General features: G+C 43.1%; 1 long non-coding RNA gene across 1 annotated transcript in view; it reads right to left on the bottom strand.

Annotated features, from left to right (window-relative positions):
- Positions 1-1,217, bottom strand: part of LOC132465636 (uncharacterized) — a 4,122-nt gene extending 2,905 nt beyond the window's left edge. The window contains exon 1 of the long non-coding RNA XR_009527649.1: positions 1,039-1,217. This is a non-coding gene — a long non-coding RNA (uncharacterized LOC132465636). The remainder of the gene's footprint in view (positions 1-1,038) is intronic.
- Positions 1,218-12,657: the final 11,440 nt, after the last annotated feature.

The following is a 12,657-nucleotide window of genomic DNA, read 5'->3' as shown; positions in this document are numbered from 1 at the left end:
ACACACAGACAGACACACACACACACACACACAGACACACAGAAGAAGAAGACAGACACACAGACACACACACAGACACACAGACACACACACACACACACACACACACACACACACACACACACACACACACACACACACACACACACACACACTAACCATTTTCCAAAAAAATCTATTGATGGACAACTAAAATGCAAATACAGTCAAAACCCAACCAGCATTAGAAATTTAACCAGCACCTCACCTTGAGTTGCACGGCGGACGATCTCCCGTTTCATGACCAACAGCACAGCATTTAAAACACATTGCATATGGTGGACAGAGGTAGACTGTTGGGCGGATGTGTGCGTGTAAAAAGTGAATGTAACACGACATTGCAGCATTTAAAACACATTGCATTGTATGGACAGAGTCCACCAGAAAGCTTTTCTGTGGTAATATGGCTGGCGGCCTAGACGCCGCCGTTTCAACCCTCTGCGCATCTACTCGGCGCAGACGTGATCCCCTGTAGTATCGCGACATGCTAATTTAGCCGCTACCAAAACAACTACAACCCTAACCCTACATTGAAAACCTATCAACATCACTGCCGAAGAGAAAAGCTGCGTTTGTAAGAAACCAAACCGTTTGTAAATCCGTCAACATTTCAGCGAGATAAGAGTATTAGCGTTTGTGCAGATCACTGACTTACGTCCACTACAACAGATTCAACCACAAAGCTTTTCTGTGACAAAATGGCGGTACAGACGCCGCCGTATGGCAATAAACATAAATAACCATTTCAGATGATCCCACGTTTTCCCGTTTCGAGAATTAAATAATGAACACTATATAGCAAAGGATTTGCGACAAAATATCATGCCTTCAGTGTGTTTTGTATTATACATACAGCGTCACTGACTTACGTCCCTAACAACAGATTCCACCGCAAAGCTTTTCTGTGGCAAAATGGCGGCCTGCATCAAAAGCAAACCGCCAAAGCAACCATGCCAACGTAATACAATAAACATAATTATCCATTTCATAAGGACTTACCTTGACAACGAACTTCTTTGGTTGAACCGCAAAGTTGAAAGACAGAACGTACTCGTATGAATCCGCTCACAATATTAATCCGTGGAAAGGAGAGCAAAAGGGTCAATCTGAACAAAGATGTCTCAAGCAGAGAAAATCCAATATCAGAGTGAGCCGTACCGTGCGTCGCTGACGATAGTCATTCAACTCGCGAAGCACCATGGGAGTATGCCACGCCCACACCTCTACAGATGTTGTAGATGTGTTTCTCTGCTCTACATACCGGACAACATCTCCTGACTTCTTGCTCGCCAAAGTAAAAAAGATAAGATTGACGGATGTCCAAAACGGGAAGACTGAATAATACAGTTGGTATTCCATATGAATATTCCAATTTAACAAATATACACGGATTCGGAAATACCTTAATTTCATGATTTGGATTGTGGCTTTGAATAATAGCTAGCCTACTGTGTGTACCTCGTCACGCACTCAAGGGCGTACACCACGCCCACACCTGAGCCTTGCCCACACCTGAACAGATGGAGACTACTATATGAAACCTCACTTGCCCTGAGCAATCTTCTGGACAACACCCCTACACTCGTCTTGCCTCGTCTTGCCTCGTCCCGTCTCGACTCGCCTCGTCTCCGCTTTTTTGTTCTCAGTTAAAAAGGTAAGATTGAAATTTCTGTAAGAATTCAAATAAACGAATTGGCGGATGTCCAAAACGGGAAGACTGAATAATACAGTTGGTTTGTTTTGTTTGCGTGATACAACCGCAATGAATGCCGGGAAAAGCCCGCGAATTCAAATCAAACAATGGACATAGAGGCAGAGAACTCCGTGTATGGTTCGTTCATTGAATATTCCAATTTAACAAACCATACACGGATTCGGAAATACCTTAATTTCATGATTTGGATTGTGGCTTGTGAATAATACCTAGCCTAGCGATCATCTACGAATTCAAATAAACGGAGAGGCAGAACTCTGTGTCTGCCTCTTTGTCCATCGTGTTATTTGAATTCGCGTCCCTTTTCCCGGCATGCATTGCGGTTTTATCAAACTAAGCAACTGTAATATTCAGTCTTCCCGTTTTGTATGTATACCAGCGTTAATATTTAATTATAATGTTTTTTATTTTCAACAGAATAATGACAACAGGTATTCGTAAGTCCCCGGCAGACTTTGCATCCTCCGATCACCCGGATACCATTGCCATGAGGGATCTGGCCTCCAAGAACTATGTAAGTTATCAAGATTTGCGTCTTTGCAAGCCTGAATGAAGAAAATTCCATTTAATACTAACATAGCAATTTTTTTTTATAATAGCACATTTGTGTAGATGACGTCTACACAAAGGAGCAGAAAATGGAGCACGCCTACGCGTTTGGGGTGATGGTCTGCAACCAGACCATACGGTATACCGAGCAGGCGAAGGAATCCGAGAAAGTGCACAGGAAGCAGCTTGAGTACCTGCGGAGGGAGGTCAAACGACTTGGACATGACTCTCATTCCTATCTAGAACTTGATGACCTCCACTGCACGAACGCCTCCCAAGGTATGACAATACTTAATATTGATAAACAGCCATAATTATATTATGGCTATGTGATTTAATTTGCTTAGAGATCAGTCCAAATGACTAATTAATAACATTTGTTTTAATTCCTATCTAGAACTGAACGACCTGGACTGCACGACCGCCTCCCAAGGTATGACAATACATGGTGTTAATATGAATTTGACATCAGATACTGATTCCTCCCAATATGGATTTGATTTGTCATGTATAACGCCTATTAGCCAAATGTGAAAAATAATCAAAACAATCTTTCCTCCCATCAGATACTGATACCCCGCAATTGTGTTCAACCAGAGACAACGATGACATCATGGACGAGAACGGGAATGGAGGTACACCTTCTTCTTTTAAATGTCTGTCAGTGGTTATAAAAATCCATGCAGGCTTTATGTCCATGTAACCTGCATGACTTTGCTCATTTTTTTTAAAAAAAAATACGGAAAACGGATACTTTTCTCTTTACATTTTGCAGATCTACTACCAAGCCCCTGAAAACGGAAACAGAGGACAATGTAAATGGAGTGTAAATAGAGTGATGTGTTAAGCGTGAATAAAAAATGAAAAACATTTCATATTGTTTATTTATTACACTTCATTTACACAAATTGACATCCAGAGGTGTCAAAAGTATTCACATTCATTACTCGAGTAGAAGTATAGATACTAGCGTTTAAAAATACTTCTGTAGAAGTTGAAGTATCAACTGAAGCTTTTTACTTAAGTAAAAGTACTGGTTTAAAAACTACTTAAAGTAATGCAAGGGGGGACAAAAGCATAGGCCGTGCCACAGGGGCCTATAGAATTACAATCAGCTTTTTTTGCCAAGTATGCTCACACATACAAGGAATTTGGTCACTGCATTTATCCCATCTGTGAATTAGTGGCACACACAGCCACTTCACCCCCAAAAACATTTTTCTAAAGGCCATCTAATGTTAATGTTAAAATTGGGATGCACCTGTTTCAGACACATTGATACCCATTGAAAATGAATGCATATTAGAAAAATGCAAGAACATATGTACTACTGAGCATTAACATGTGTTTCATGGAGCGGAAGATATGATGACTAGTTCCCTGTAAGTATTGGAATGGTGCAAAAAGTCAAACTTCAAAGGCATGTTATCAATAACATATAACATTTTGGACTGTGGGAGTTATAGCCCCAAACGCGTATTCCTTGGTATAGCGCCACCTAGTGACCGGCGTGTCTGGATTTGGTTATCTGAGTAGCGGTGCCGTACCTGGATCTAGTCATGCAATTGGCGTGTCGGCACCATTTACGGTTTGGGCTGTGGTACCACTTTCAAGGCGGGAAGTATAACAAGAAGTGTGCATTTCGCCGGCACAACGCGACAAGAAATGTGCATTTCGCCGGCACAACGCGAAGCATGTGTTCAAAACGCTACCCTGAACCTGTGGATACAAAGGATTTGACTGTGGTAGGAGTAGCGAGAAGTCAGTGTAGCTTTTTTGCGGCGAAATTTTCAACTAGTCATCAGACTATTTCATCTGGCTATACATACAACCTCCAGCATTACACACATATTACATTACATTACATAAAGAAAATGCTGACGCAAATGGGCCTGGCCTATACCAGAAGATGCAGCTGACTCCAGTGAATCTGTGGATACAAAGGTTTTGACTGTGGGAGGTTCGTTGTGGGAGTTATAGCCCAAAACGTGTTTTCAGAACATTCCATTGGCCAGTTAGGAGACATATTATTTCGTCGTTTATTTGCGCCCCCTTGTGGCGAAATTTTTCAAAGACAATTTTCCTTTGCCAAATAACTCCCGCCCACATTAATAATTCTTGGCCATATTTTTTATATAGACTCGGGTTTGCCCCTTGATGGTTCCCTTATAGTTTGAAGAACATTCCTTTGGCCAATTAGAAGATATACAATTTCCTCGTTTATTGCGCCCCCTAATTGCGAAATATTCCGAAGTTTTTATCGAACGCCATTAAGGGTAGCGCTAACATGTGTCTAAGATTTGGACTCGATCCGACGTCTAATATCTTTTGTTTCTGGATTTTAGATTTTTGACTTAAAACGTAGCTAAGCGACAAATATTCAAAACGCTACCGTTTCGTCGTCGAAGGTCGGATCAAAAAACTGTCTATTATTTCTTTGCGTGTGCGTCTGAAGATGCCGTGTGCAAAGTTTGGTGTCGATTGGTCAAGAAATGTGGGAGGAGTAGGGAAAAGGCAGTTTTGCGGTTTTCGCGATTTTGCGAAAAAAAATTATCGACGCAAATGGGCGTGGCCTATGCCAAAAGATGCAGCAGACTCCAGTGAATATGTGCGTACAAGTTTTTAACTGTGGGAGGTTCGGTGTGGGAGTTATAGCCCCAAAGGCGTATTCCTTGGTATAGCGCCACCTAGTGACCGGCGTGTCTGGATTTTGTCGTCTGCTTAGTCCGAACAGATCTGGATCTAGTCATGCAATTTGCGTGTCGGCACCATTTACGGTTTGGGGTGTGGTATCACTTTTAGGGGGGTAAGTATAGGAACTAGAACTGCAAGCAGTTATGCAGGGGTCCAAGAAGTGTGCATTTCGCCGGCACAACGCGAAGCATGTGTTCAAAACAAATGGGCACGGCGTGTGCCAAAAGTTGCAGCTGACTCCAGTGAATCTGTGGATATAAAGGTTTTGACTGTGGGAGGTTCGGTGTGGGAGTTATAGCCCAAAACGCGTTTTCAGAACATTCCATTGGCAAATTAGGAGACATACAATGTCTTAGTTTTTTGGCGCCGCCTTGTGGCGAAATTTCCGAAGACAATTTTCCTTTTCCAAATAACTCCAGCCCACATTAATAATTCTTGGCCATATTTTCTATATAGACTCGGGATTGCCCCTTGATGGTTTCCCTCGAGTTTGAAGAACATTCCTCAGGCCAATTAGAAGATATACAATTTCCTCGTTTATTGCGCCCCCTAATGGCGAAATATTCCGAATTTTTTATCGAACGCCATTAAGGGTAGCGCTAACATGTGTCTAAGAGTTGGACTCGATCCGACGTCTAATATCTTTTGTTTCTGGATTTTAGATTTTCGACTTAAAACGTAGCAAAGCGACAAATATTCAAAACGCTACCGTTTCGTCGTCGAAGGTCGAATCCAAAAACTGTCTATTATTTCTTTGCGTGTGCGTCTGAAGATGCCGTGTGCAGAGTTTGGTGTCGATTGGTCAAGAAATGAGGGAGGAGTAGGGAAAAGGCAGTTTTGCGGTTTTCGCGATTTTGCGAAAAAAAATTATAGACGCAAATGGGCGTGGCCTATGCCAAAAGATGCAGCAGACTCCAATGAATATGTGCGTACAAGTTTTTAACTGTGGGAGGTTCGGTGTGGGAGTTATAGCCCCAAAGGCATATTCCTTGGTATAGCGCCACCTAGTGACCGGCGTGTCTGGATTTTGTCGTCTGCTTAGTCCGAACAGATCTGGATCTAGTCATGCAATTTGCGTGTCGGCACCATTTACGGTTTGGGGTGTGGTATCACTTTTAGGGGGGTAAGTATAGGAACTAGAACTGCAAGCAGTTATGCAGGGGTCCAAGAAGTGTGCATTTTGCCGGCACAACGCGAAGCATGTGTTCGAAATTGAGAAACGGCGTATGCCAAAAGATGCAGCTGACGCCAGTGAATCTGTGGATATAAAGGTTTTGACTGTGGGAGGTTCGGTGTGGGAGTTATAGCCCAAAACGCGTTTTCAGAACATTCCATTGGCAAATTAGGAGACATACAATGTCTTCGTTTTTTGGCGCCGCCTTGTGGCGAAATTTTCCGAAGACAATTTTCCTTTTCCAAATAACTCCCGCCCACATTAATAATTCTTGGCCATATTTTTCATATAAACTCGGGTTTGCCCCTTGATGGTTTCCTCATAGTTTGAAGAACATTCCTTAGGCCAATTAGAAGATATACAATTTCCTCGTTTATTGCGCCCCCTAATGGCGAAATATTCCGAAGTTTTTATCGAACGCCATTAAGGGTAGCGCTAACATGTGTCTAAGATTTGGACTCGATCCGACGTCTAATATCTTTTTTTTCTGGATTTTAGATTTTCGACTTAAAACGTAGCTAAGCGACAAATATTCAAAACGCTACCGTTTCGTCGTCGAAGGTCGGATCAAAAAACTGTCTATCATTTCTTTGCGTGTGCGTCTGAAGATGCCGTGTGCAAAGTTTGGTGTCGATTGGTCAAGAAATGTGGGAGGAGTAGCGAAAAAACAGTTGTGCGGTTTTCGCGATTTAGCGAAAAAAAATTATAGACGCAAATGGGCGTGGCCTATGCCAAATGATGCAGCAGACTCCAGTGCATCTGTGTGTACAGGCTTTTGGACTCTGGGAGGTTCGATGTGGGAGTTATAGCCCCAAACGCGTATTCCTTGGTATAGCGCCACCTAGTGGCCGGCGTGTCTGGATTTTGTCGTCTGCGTAGTCCGAAGAGATCTGGATCTAGTCATGCAATTGGCGTGTCGGCACCATTTACGGTTTGGGCTGTGGTATGACTTTCAAGGGGGTAAGTATAATAAAAAGAAAAATCCTTACAAAAACAATAGGGATCCAATCTGTTGGCTTGGACCCCTAATAATAATAATCCTTACAAAAACAATAGGGATCCAATCTGTTGGCTTGGACCCCTAACAAGAAATGTGCATTTCGCCGGCACAACGCGAAGCATGTGTTCAAAACAAATCGGCTTGGCCTATGCCAAAAGATGCAACTGACTCCAGTGAATCTGTGGATATAAAGGTTTTGACTGTGGGAGGTTCGTTGTGGGAGTTATAGCCCAAAACGTGTTTTCAGAACATTCCATTGGCCAGTTAGGAGATATATTATTTCGTCGTTTATTTGCGCCCCCTTGTGGCGAAATTTTCCAAAGACAATTTTCCTTTGCCAAATAACTCCCGCCCACATTAATAATTCTTGGCCATATTTTTTATATAGACTCGGGTTTGCCCCTTGATGGTTCCGTTATAGTTTGAAGAACATTCTTTTGGCCAATTAGAAGATATACAATTTCCTCGTTTATTGCGCCCCCTAATTGCGAAATATTCCGAATTCTTTATTGAACGCCATTAAGGGTAACACCGACATGTGTCTAAAATTTGGACTTGATCCGATCTCTAATTTTTGTATTTTTTGGATTTATGATTTTCGACGTAAAACGTAGCTAATAAACCAATATTGAAAATGCTACCGTTTCGTCGTCGAAGGTCGGATCAAAAAAGTGTCCCTTGATTTCTCTGCGTGTGCGTCTGAAGATGCCGTGTGCAAAGTTTTGTGTCAATTGGTCAAGAAATGCGGGAGGAGTAGGGATAAAACAGTTTTGCGGTTTTCGCGATTTTGCGAAAAAAAGTTATAGACGCAAATGGGCGTGGCCTATGCCAAAAGATGCAGCAGACTCCAGTGAATATGTGGGTACAAGTTTTTGAATGTGGGAGGTTCGGTGTGGGAGTTATAGCCCCAAACGCGTATTTCTTGGTATAGCGCCACCTAGTGACCGGCAGGTCTGGATTTTGTCGTCTGCATAGTCTTCACGTACCTGGATCTAGTCATGCAATTCGCGTGTCGGCACCATTTACGGTTTGGGCTGTGGTACCACTTTCTTGGTAGGAAGTATAAAAACTAGAACTGCAAGCAGTTATGCAGGGGTCCAAGAAGTGTGCATTTCGCCGGCACAACGCGACAAGAAATGTGCATTTCGCCGGCACAACGCGAAGCATGTGTTCAAAACGCTACCCTGAACCTGTGGATACAAAGGATTTGACTGTGGTAGGAGTAGCGAGAAGTCAGTGTAGCGTTTTTGCTGCGAAATTTTGTAGAAGATATACAATTTCCTCGTTTATTGCGCCCCCTAATGGCGAAATATTCCGATTTTTTTATCGAACGTTAGTAAGGTTAGCACCAACATGTGTGTAGAATTTGGACTCGATCCGATGTCTAATTTTGGATTTTTTTGGATTTTTAATTTTCCACGTCTAATTTAGCTAATAAACCAATATTCAAAACTCTACCGTTTCGTCGTCAAAGATCGGATCAAAAAACTGTCTATGATTTCTTTGCGAGTGCGTCTGAAGATGCCGTGTGCAAAGTTTGGTGTCGATCGGTCAAGAAATGTGCGAGGAGTAGCGAAAAAACAGTTTTGCGGTTTTCGCGATTTAGCGAAAAATATTCATAGACGCAAATGGGCGTGGCCTAGGCCAAAAGATGCAGCAGACTCCAGTGCATCTGTGTGTACAAGTCTTTGGACTCTGGGAGGTTCGGTGTGGGAGTTATAGCCCCAAACATGTTTTCCTAGGTATAGCGCCACCTAGTGACCGAAATGTCTGGATTTTGTCGTCTGCGTAGTCTACACGGACCTTGATGTAGTCATGCAATTGGCGTGTGTGCACCATTTACGGTTTGGGCTGTGGTACCACTTTCAGGGGGGTAAGTATAAAAATAAACACTACAAAAACAATAGGGATCCAATCTGTTGGCTTGGACCCCTAATAAAAATCCTTACAAAAACAATAGGGATCCAACCTGTTGGCTTGGACCCCTAACTAGAACTGCAAGCAGTTATGCAGGGGTCCAAGAAGTGTGCATTTCGCCGGCACAACGCGACAAGAAATGTGCATTTCGCCGGCACAACGCGAAGCATGTGTTCAAAACGCTACCCTGAACCTGTGGATACAAAGGATTTGACTGTGGTAGGAGTAGCGAGAAGTCAGTGTAGCGTTTTCGCGGCGAGATTTTGTCGAAGATATACAATTTCCTCGTTTATTGCGCCCCCTAATGGCGAAATTTTCCGTAATTTTTATCGAACATCATTAAGGTTAGCACCAACATGTGTGTACAATTTGGACTCGATCTGATGTCTAATTCTGGATTTTCTTTTGGATTTTTTATTTTCCACGTCTAATTTAGCTAATAAACAAATATTCAAAACTGTACCGTTTCGTCGTCAAAGGTCGGATCAAAAAACTGTCTAAGATTTCTTTGCGTGTGCGTCTGAAGATGCCGTGTGCAAAGTTTGGTGTTGATTGGTCAAGAAATGTGGGAGGAGTAGCGAAAATACAGTTTTGCGGTCTTCGTGATTTAGCGAAAAATATTCATAGACGCAAATGGGCGTGGCCTAGGCCAAAAGATGCAGCAGACTCCAGTGCATCTGTGTGTACAAGTTATTGGACTCTGGGAGGTTCGGTGTGGGAGTTATAGCCCCAAACGCGTATTCCTTGGTATAGCGCCACCTAGTGGCCGGCATGTCTGGATTTTGTCGTCTGCCTAGAACTCACGGACCTGGATGTAGTCATGCAATTCGCGTGTCGGCACCATTTACGGTTTGGGCTGTGGTACCACTTCTAGGGGGAAATAATAATAACTAGAACTGCAAGCAGTTATGCAGGGGTCCAAGAAGTGTGCATTTCGCCGGCACAACGCGACAAGAAATGTGCATTTCGCCGGCACAACGCGAAGCATGTGTTCAAAACAAATGGGCACGGCGTGTGCCAAAAGTTGCAACTGACTCCAGTGAATCTGTGGATATAAAGGTTTTGACTGTGGGAGGTTCGGTGTGGGAGTTATAGCCCAAAACGCGTTTTCAGAACATTCCATTGGCAAATTAAGAGACATACAATGTCTTAGTTCTTTGGCGCCGCCTTGTGGCGAAATTTCCGAAGACAATTTTCCTTTTCCAAATTACTCCCGCCCACATTAATAATTCTTGGCCATATTTTTTATATAGACTCGGGTTTTCCCCTTGATGGTTCCCTTATAGTTTGAAGAACATTCCTTTGGCCAATTAGAAGATATACAATTTCCTCGTTTCTTGCGCCCCCTAATGGCGAAATTTTCCGAATTTTTTATCGAACGACAGTAAGGATAGCCCCAACATGTGTGTAAAATTTGGACTTGATCCGATGTCTAATCTTTGATATTTTTGGATTTTTGATTTTTCACGTCTAATTTAGCTAATAAACAAATATTCAAAATGCTACCATTTCGTCGTCGAAGGTCGGATCAAAAAACTGTCTATTATTTCTTTGCGTGTGCGTCTGAAGATGCCGTGTGCAAAGTTTGGTGTTGATTGGTCAAGAAATGTGGGAGGAGTAGGGAAAAAACAGTTTTGCGGTTTTCGCGATTTAGCAAAAAATATTCATAGACGCAAATGGGCGTGGCCTAGGCCAAAAGATGCAGCAGACTCCAGTGAATATGTGTGTGCAAGTTCTTGACTGTGGAAGGTTCGGTGTGGGAGTTATAGCCCCAAACGCGTTTTCCCTTGGTATAGCGCCACCTAGTGGCCGGCGTGTCTGGATTTTGTCGTCTGCCGTCACCTCACGGACCTGGATCTAGTCATGCAATTGGCGTGTCGGCACCATTTACGGTTTGGGGTGTGGTACCACTTCTAGGTGCTGGAATAATAACTAGAACTGCAAGCAGTTATGCAGGGGTCCAAGAAGTGTGCATTTCGCCGGCACAACGCGACAAGAAATGTGCATTTCGCCGGCACAACGCGAAGCATGTGTTCAAAACTCTACCCTGAACCTGTGGATACAAAGGATTTGACTGTGGTAGGAGTAGCGAGAAGTCAGTGTAGCGTTTTCGCGGCGAAATTTTGTAGAAGATATACAATTTCCTCGTTTATTGCGCCCCCTAATGGCGAAATTTTCCGATTTTTTTATGGAACGACATTAAGGTTAGCACCGACATGTGTGTACAATTTGGACTCGATCCGATGTGTACTTTTAGATTTTTTTGGATTTTGGATTTTCCACGTCTAATTTAGCTAATATACTAATATTCCAAACGCTACCGTTTCGTCGTCGAAGGTCGGATCAAAAAACTGTCTATGATTTCTTTGCGTGTGCGTCTGAAGATGCCGTGTGCAAAGTTTGGTGTTGATTGGTCAAGAAATGTGGGAGGAGTAGCGAAAATACAGTTTTGCGGTTTTCGCGATTTAGCGAAAAATATTCATAGACGCAAATGGGCGTGGCCTAGGCCAAAAGATGCAGCAGACTCCAGTGCATCTGTGTGTACAAGTTTTTGACTGTGGGAGGTTCGGTGTGGGAGTTATAGCCCCAAACGCGTATTCCTTGGTATAGCGCCACCTAGTGACCGGCGTGTCTGGATTTTGTTATCTGAGTAGCGGTGCCGGACCTGGATCTAGTCATGCAATTGGCATGTCGGCGGCGAAATTTTGTAGAAGATATACAATTTCCTCGTTTATTGCGCCCCCTAATGGCGAAATTTTCCGATTTTTTTATGGAACGACATTAAGGTTAGCACCGACATGTGTGTAAAATTTGGACTCGATCCGATGTGTACTTTTAGATTTTTTTGGATTTTGGATTTTCCACGTCTAATTTAGCTAATATACTAATATTCCAAACGCTACCGTTTCGTCGTCGAAGGTCGGATCAAAAAAGTGTTCGAATTTTATTTTTTGTGTGCGTCTGACGATGCCGTGGGCAAAGTTCTGTGTCAATTGGTCAAGAAATGTGGGAGGAGTAGGGAAAAAACAGTTTTGCGGTTTTCGCGATTTAGCGAAAAATATTCATAGACGCAAATGGGCGTGGCCTAGGCCAAAAGATGCAGCAGACTCCAGTGCATCTGTGTGTACAAGTTTTTGGACTCTGGGAGGTTCGGTGTGGGAGTTATAGCCCCAAACGCGATTTTCTAGTTATAGCGCCACCTAGTGGCCGGCATGTCTGGATTTTGTCGTCTGCGTAGTCTACACGGATCTGGATCTAGTCATGCAATTGGCGTGTGTGCACCATTTACGGTATGGGCTGTGGTACCACTTTCAAGGAGGTAAGTATAACAAGAAGTGTGCATTTCGCCGGCACAACGCGAAGCATGTGTTCGAAATTGAGAAACTGCGTATGCCAAAAGATGCAACTGACTCCAGTGAATATGTGGATATAAAGGTTTTGACTGTGGGAGGTTCGGTGTGGGAGTTATAGCCCAAAACGCGTTTTCAGAACATTCCATTGGCCAATTAGGAGATGTATTATTTCGTCGTTTTTTTGCGCCCTCTTGTGGCGAAATTTTCCAAAGACAAT

This window comes from Gadus macrocephalus, chromosome 10 (genome assembly GCF_031168955.1).
Source record: "Gadus macrocephalus chromosome 10, ASM3116895v1".
Lineage (NCBI taxonomy): Eukaryota > Metazoa > Chordata > Actinopteri > Gadiformes > Gadidae > Gadus > Gadus macrocephalus.
The sequence above is the reverse complement of the archived record's forward strand: the minus strand, read 5'-3'. Positions and strand labels throughout refer to the sequence as shown.